The sequence below is a fragment of the Panthera uncia genome, chromosome F1 (assembly GCF_023721935.1).
Source record: "Panthera uncia isolate 11264 chromosome F1, Puncia_PCG_1.0, whole genome shotgun sequence".
Classification (NCBI taxonomy): domain Eukaryota; kingdom Metazoa; phylum Chordata; class Mammalia; order Carnivora; family Felidae; genus Panthera; species Panthera uncia.
This window is the reverse complement of record NC_064813.1, coordinates 60,827,804-60,835,032: the sequence shown is the minus strand read 5'-3', so window position 1 is coordinate 60,835,032 and position 7,229 is coordinate 60,827,804. Positions and strand designations below refer to the sequence as shown.

At 44.1% G+C, this 7,229-nt stretch overlaps 1 pseudogene; it reads right to left on the bottom strand.

The window, feature by feature from the left end:
- Positions 1-5,895: 5,895 nt before the first annotated feature.
- LOC125925820 (ras GTPase-activating protein-binding protein 1-like) lies at positions 5,896-6,882 on the bottom strand (annotated as a pseudogene).
- Positions 6,883-7,229: the final 347 nt, after the last annotated feature.

Sequence of the window (7,229 nt, the reverse complement as noted above, 5' to 3'; positions counted from 1 at the left end):
CATACTCTCGTTATACTGTATGTAGGCTTTGACTTTCTTATTTCTGGGAAGGGAGTTTGCAGGGTCTAAATCTGGGGCCTCTTTACATCGCTGGCGTTATATTATTTGGTCTCTGGTGTTGTTAGGTGCTCACTGTGTAACCCTCATGGTGAGCTGAGTTGGACACTGGGTCTAATTGGAGATAGGAAAGAGAATACGTTGTATATTTGTGACTAGCGTGGGCTGGAAGTTACCTTGATATTCTTTTCCAGCTCTTTTCAGGAGACTCTGTGGGTTGTCTTCGGCCTCCTGTCTCCTTGGTTCCAGGCTGTGAACCTTCCACTTGTGCCTGCAGAAGCCTTTTCTAGAGCTTCTGCTCTGTGCCCTGAAGGCAGACCTTCCAGGCAGCATCGTCCAATTCCCTTGCCCTCTGGCTTCTACTTGCAACAGTGGGAAGCCTCGGTAGGAGATCCAGGGGCAGGAGGAGAGAAGGGTTGGGGTATTTTTCTCCTCATCCACCTCCCCAGTGCCTTTGCTTGACCGGTTTATCCCTTCACGGAAGGCCGAGGGCATTTCCTTGCTCCTCCCACAGAGTTCCAGGGGCCACACCTCCCCCTTGCTCTCTTCCCTAGGAAAGGTATGGCTTTCCACTCTCTGAATTCTGCCACATTTTTATGTAAAGTCCCTTTATTAAACTTTCTTAAAGCACCCCTTTTTGAGGATGCCATCTGCTTCTGTGGAGATCTTGCCTGATAGAGATACATAGAAGAAGTAAGTGTTGGGAAAGATTCCCCCATGGTCTCAATCTCTCTCCTCTAGCCATTCCTTGTTGGCTGAAGGCTTGCCTAGAAAGCACAGTGTTTTCAAGGAGAACGATTATTGTACAGGGGCAGGGCCACCTTCGTGGGTAAGCAACCTGGCACTCGGAGGGCCCTGGGTGGGGTTCAATGTTCTGCGGCTGCCATTTTGAAGTTCTTAGTAGGTTTTGAATGAAAGGCCCTGTATTTTCACTTTGCATAGGGCTCTGCAGACTAGGTAGCCTGCCTGGGAATGTAGAATGGGGGCAAGGACAAGCTCTTAGCTATTCTTCTTATGCAAGGGAAAGTGCCATGTTTTCTTTCTTATGCCTCGCCCAAAGCAGAACATACTAGACTGATTCTAAGGTGGTGACTGGGAACCACTCTTCAGTCTTGGGAAGAGGCACCATGGGGTCAGGTCTTCTCTGTTTCTACCCCTCCCCACCTCAGCCACTCATAGCCTGAGAACCAGGTCTCTCTCTCTCTCTCTCGCTCTCGCTCTCGCTCTCTCTCTCATTTTCTCCTTCCAAATGCCCTTTACATTTATTTCATAGAGCCAGAGCTCTAAGAGAAGAGCCTGGCATTGAGACCTCTCTCTTATACCTTCAATATTCCAAGGCACTCCTATTTCTTGGCCTCCGATCCTTGTGGCCAACTGGAAATCTGGATATGGGCTCAGGAAGAGGAGGAGATCTTTTCAATCTGTCTTTAGGCCTTGGGCTTCAGTCTGTTATCACAACTATGATTTGGAGTTTCTGATTTTTGTCACTGTTGTTTCCTGTGAATTCTAGAATAGCATAGGGAAAAGAATGACTAATTAGCACACAGAACAACACGTGAAAACTCTCCTTTCCTCTCCTCTGCTCTTCATCTCCCCTTGAACGTTTTAGCATACCTCCCTCCAGGCTGCCCCTCCACTAACATTCATTTGCATACATTTACACACACATTTAAAAAATGGAGTTTTTAGCTCTATACTGCACATTTTCTTTTTTTTTTTCTTTTTTTTTTTAACGTTTATTTATTTTTGAGACAGAGAGAGACAGAGCATGAACGGGGGAGGGGCAGAGAGAGAGGGAGACACAGAATCTGAAACAGGCTCCAGGCTCTGAGCTGTCAGCACAGAGCCTGACGCAGGGCTCGAACTCACGGACCGTGAGATCATGACCTGAGCCAAAGTCGGACGCTTAACCGACTGAGCCACCCAGGCGCCCCTATACTGCACATTTTCTAACTATACCACACTTTCCATTCTTTGAATGTTATGCACTTTTGGGGGGAAAATTCCAGGGTGCTACCTGCCAGCATGGTGATTCACTCTTCAGTTGCACCCGTTGTGTTTTTCAGTCAATTACAAAGCCCACCTTTATGCTTCTATTCTCAAATTGACAACTTCTAACATCTCTATAGTTGATTTTTTTTTAAATCTACTTTATAAATATACCCCTTTAAAGTGTACAGTTAATGAGTTTTGAAAAATGTGAAGAGTTGTGTTACCATCCCTGCAATCATGATCTAGACTGATTCCAGAAAGTGGTCATGACTCCAGAAAGTTCCCTCACACCCTTTGCAGTCAGTCTCATCTTCCCATCCCTGATCCCTGGCAACCCTGATAATGCTTTTTTTTGTCACTACAGTCTGCCTTTTGTAGAATTTTTAATAAGGGCAATCATATAGTATGAAACATTTTGAGACTGTCTTTTTTTCCACTTAGCATAATGCTTTTTCCGATTCATCCCTTTTATTGTGTATCGAAGTGGTTTATTCATTTTATTGTTGATGAGTGTTCCCAAAGCGGATGTACCATGTTTGGTTATCCATTCGCCAACTGATGGTTTTTTGGGTTCTTTCCAGTTTTTGGTGTGAACATTTGTGCCTTGTCAATGGCTACTTTTGCAGTACAGTGGCCAAGTTGAGTGGTTGTGACAGAGACCATCTGGTTTTCAAATCCAGTAATATATACTATCCAGCCCATTATAGAAAGTTTGCCAACTCGCATATAGAGTATATTTAAAACAGCTGTTTTAATGTCCTTGATTGTTAATTCCATTGACTGTCATTTCAGTTCTTTTTTCTATTGATTAATTTTCTTGTGGTGATATTTTCTTGCCCTTTTCATGCCTGGTAAGTTTTTACTGGACCTGGGGAATTTTATTTCATAACGTGCTGAATTTCATTTGTTTCCTTTATTATACAGAATTGAAAGGCATTATGGCATTTGGTGAAGTTACTTGGGATCCATTGAATCCTTCTGAAGTTACTTTGAATCTCTGTTAAGGCATGCCCAGAGTTCCCTTTGGTCTAGGGAGAATTTAACGTCATTATTAAAGCCACAACCTTCTGAGGAGTTAGCCTGATCCTCCTTGTATTATAAAGTCATTTCACTCTGCTTTTGGATATTTTAATGGATCCCAGCCCTGTGTAAGGTGTGGAAATTGTCCAGCCAACTACTTGTTCATTGTTCTTTCCTTAACCTTGGGAAGTTTCCTTTCACTCATGCATAGATCAGTCCTCAGCCAGAGTTGCAAGGGGACTTTTCTAGAGATCCTTGAAGGTTTCTTTCCATGAATCTCTCCTCTTTTGTATATTCATTCCATCACATCTCATTGACTTGGGCTTCATGAACTCTCACCTTTGGCTCTTTGTTTGGGTTTCTGCTTTCTGTGTGGCAACCTGAAAAATCTTCTAGTTTGTGTTCTGTCTTGCAGAGATACGAGGTCTGCTTTGCCTGTTCTCCAGTGTCTTTTTAAATTTTTTTAAGTGTTTATTTATTTTTGAGAGAGAGAGAGAGACAGAGTGCAAAAGGGAGAGTGGCAGAGACAGGGAGACACAATCTGAATCAGGCTTCAGGCTCCAAGCTGTCAGCAGAGCCTGATGTGGGGCTCTAACCCACGAACCAGGCGATCGTGATCTGATCTGAGCCGAAGTTGATGCTTAGTGGACTGAGCCACCCAGGCACCCCAGTGAAATTCTTTCTTAAAAGCTCCATTCAAATTTGCCTCATTTGGTGGATATCCTCTCTTTTAAGTCATCTGTTGTATGTCTTGTGCTGTGTTTCAAAAGACTTTTCTCACTTAATGACCTAGCATCCTAAATTCCCTCTTTAACTGTCCATCTACGTAGCCTTTTTCTTTCCTTTTTAAACAACTAATCTCCAATTTCTTTGAAGTTGATTTGTTATGACTATAAAATCCTTGCATATCGTTCTGAAGATGTTTGCATTTTTTCTAATGATTGCTTCATCTTGTTTTATTTATTCAGCCCCCTTGAGTATTCAGTTCCTTAATTTGGGGAAACTTTTTGCCTTTTTAATGGTTTTAGTTTCTTCACGTGTTTTGTCCAAGTTGATTGCTCATTTTTGTACTTTGTAATTTATTTGATTTGAGGGAGGTGTCATTCCTTCCTGAACAGTACAAGGTGGGTTATTCACAACCAAGAAGGATTCTTTTACTTGAATAAGGGGTTGGGATGACAGCGGGAAGGACAGTAGCAACAACTATCTACCTCACTATCCGATTATCTTCTATGATGATAATCACGATTCTATCATTTGCCCCCAAGTCATTTGATTTTCTACTTTTTGTTCCCAAAGACCCTATGCTCCTTTCTACCTTCTCAGTATTGTTTGTGATGGTTCTCCCCCATAGCGTGCCATTTTTCTTTCTTTCCACTTGTGAAAATTCTTTTTGTTTCCCCCTGCCTTCAAAATACTGATCAAATCCTGTGTTTCTCCCAGGCTATTTAAACACATACAAAACAAGAAATATTCTAATGAATGAAACATACCAAATGTCAGCAATAAGCAAGGCACAATCCTTTGGGGAAATGGCTATTTACAAAAAGCCCAGTGTGTATATGCAAAAGTGAAGCAAGGAAATTTAGTCTTTTTCTCTTCTTTGAAAATTTGTTTTTCCTAAGATCCCATCCCATGAAAATGGAAGTGAATGGCTGAATGGTGAGGAGAGGGAGGGGAGGGAGAGGGAGCACACAGCATTAACAGAAATAGTAAAATTGTACAAACGTCAGCAATTTATAATAGACTAGGGTCATACTTTGGGATACTGAGCCCTGGTGGAAGGCATTCACCTCTCTGCAGGAGCTAGATTGGTATTTCTGTGTGAAGATCAATGAGGAGCAATTCACTGCCTTGGAATAATTTCTTTCTTACTCCTGCTTCCACAGGAAGGGTCTCTTTGTCCACCACCCGGCCCACCTCAAGGGCCCCCATGTCCCTGCAGGCTGTTATGTCAATGGTCCCCTTCCCAGAAGAGGACTCAAGTCTTCTTCTCTTCCATTCAGGTGGACCTTACCTCTGAACACGACGGGCCTGTTGCTAAGGGCTTTCTTTTTTTTTAATGGAAAAAAAAATTAGGGGCGCCTTGGTGGTTCGGTCAGTTAAGTGTCTGACTTTGGCTCAGGTCATGATCTTGCGGTTCATGAGTTTGAGCCCCATGTCGGGCTCTGTGCTGACAGCTCAGAGCCTGGAGCCTGCTTCGGATTCTGTGTCTCCCTCTCTCTCTGCCCCTCCCCCAGTCATACTCTGTCTATCTGTCTCTCTCTCTCAAAAATAAATAACCATTAAAACAATTTTTAAATTAAAAAAAATTAATTTATTTTAGAGAGAGAGAGGGAGAGTGTGTGAGTAGGGGATAAGGGCAGAGGGGGAGAGAGGGAGAGGGAGAGGGAGAGGGAGAGAGAGAGAGAGAGAGAGAGAGAGAGAGAATGAATCCCAAGCAGGCTCCATGCTCAGCAAGGAGCCTGGCAAGGGGCCCCCCTCCCAAGGGGCCTGGGATTATGACCTGAGCTGAAAGCAAGAGTACGACGTGTTACGCACTGAGCCACCCAGGCACCCTGAGGGTCTTCTGAACAGGATCAGAATCATCACACACAAAAAACCAAAATTGGGTAACTTTCTGCCACTGTTAATGCATAGCCCCAACACATTCCCATAAGTTGGGAAAAAATATTTAAGCCCTGGTTTGTCCACTTCATGTCCAATGAAAAGTTGGTGACCATCAGGGAGTCTTGCAGTTTTTTGGGGTTCGGTGTCACCTTGCTCACCAGCCTCACAGACTGTGAGTCTATGTCCCCTTTGGGGAGGACTATTTATTCATTGTTCTCACATTCTTTGATCCCTCTGAGTCTCCTGTGGTGGAATCTGAGATTCAGGCTTAGGCCAAAGATGAGGATGTGAAGCTGGTACTTTAACAACATAAGGTGGGATCTCGGTAACTGCAAGAGCTTCACTGGGTGGAAGGATCTTTCTGGTCACAAATGCCCAAGAGAATGTCCTCAGGTCCTCCTCTAGGGTCTGAGCTATGTCCATAGGTTCTGGGGGAGAACTCTTCTGAACATCCTTAGGAGCAATTTCTTCCAATACTGGCTCATACTTGTCCTCCTGGATTTTAGACATAGGTTCTTGCTCTGCTACTGATTCAGGATCAGGCTCTGGTTCAGCAACAGGTTCCTCTGAATGTTCTTCCCAGTCATTGCTGAAAGTCCAATCATAGAAAGTCCCAGAATCATCAGGTGCCACCTCAGGTATCTGCTGTCTTTCTTCAGGTCCTCTACCTCTTCCTCAGATCTCTCCTGAGGCCCAGGGACAAAGCCACAGAAGACCTCTTGGTATCTGAAGATATCACTTTGAGTGCAGAACTTATCTGCATCAGAGCCCTCAGGAGCAAGGACAAATGTCTGCATGAATCTCCTCAGAGCCTGGCTGTTATTAGAAAGCAACCCCATCACCTGGACCACCACACCATCGTTCAGAGTGGTTTGAGCACCAACATGGCACATCTTAGTGTGGCAGTTGCAAATTTTATGACATCACTTTCCTATGGATTTCCTTCTGTCCACAGATGGCATCTGCTGACTTTCCATTTGAATCCAATCCCCCAGGGACATAAGAAGAGTTCTTTCCATAAAATCTGTGCAACATGTCTGGGGCCTGGTTCGGCAGCGTGTAATACGGTCTCACAAATTCCCGCCCCACCAACAGGGGTCTCGGCTTCTCCCTAACCATTGCTTTAGTCAGTTCAACCTGCATGGCTGAGTAGGAAAGGAACAAGCTTTGCTTCATAGCATATGGCAGAAGGCAAAATCCCCTCATGCAGTCGTGTCCATCTCTACTTGGGAAAAGTCTATACAGCCTTCAGGACTAATACAAGACTCACTTCTTAAAAAAAATAATTCCTGGGGCGCCTGGGTGGCTCGGTAGGTTAAGTATCCGACTTCAGCTCAGGTCGTGATCTCATGGTTTGTGAGTTGGAGACCCGCGTCAGGCTCTGTGCTGACAGCTCGGAGCCTGGAGCCCGCTTTGGATTCTGTGTCTCCCACTGTCTCTGCCTTTCCCCCGCTCACATTCCGTTTCCCTCTCAAAAATAAACAGTAAAAAAAAATAATAAAAAAAATTCCTAACTACTTCATCTCTTTTGGTTAATATGACTCTTTTGG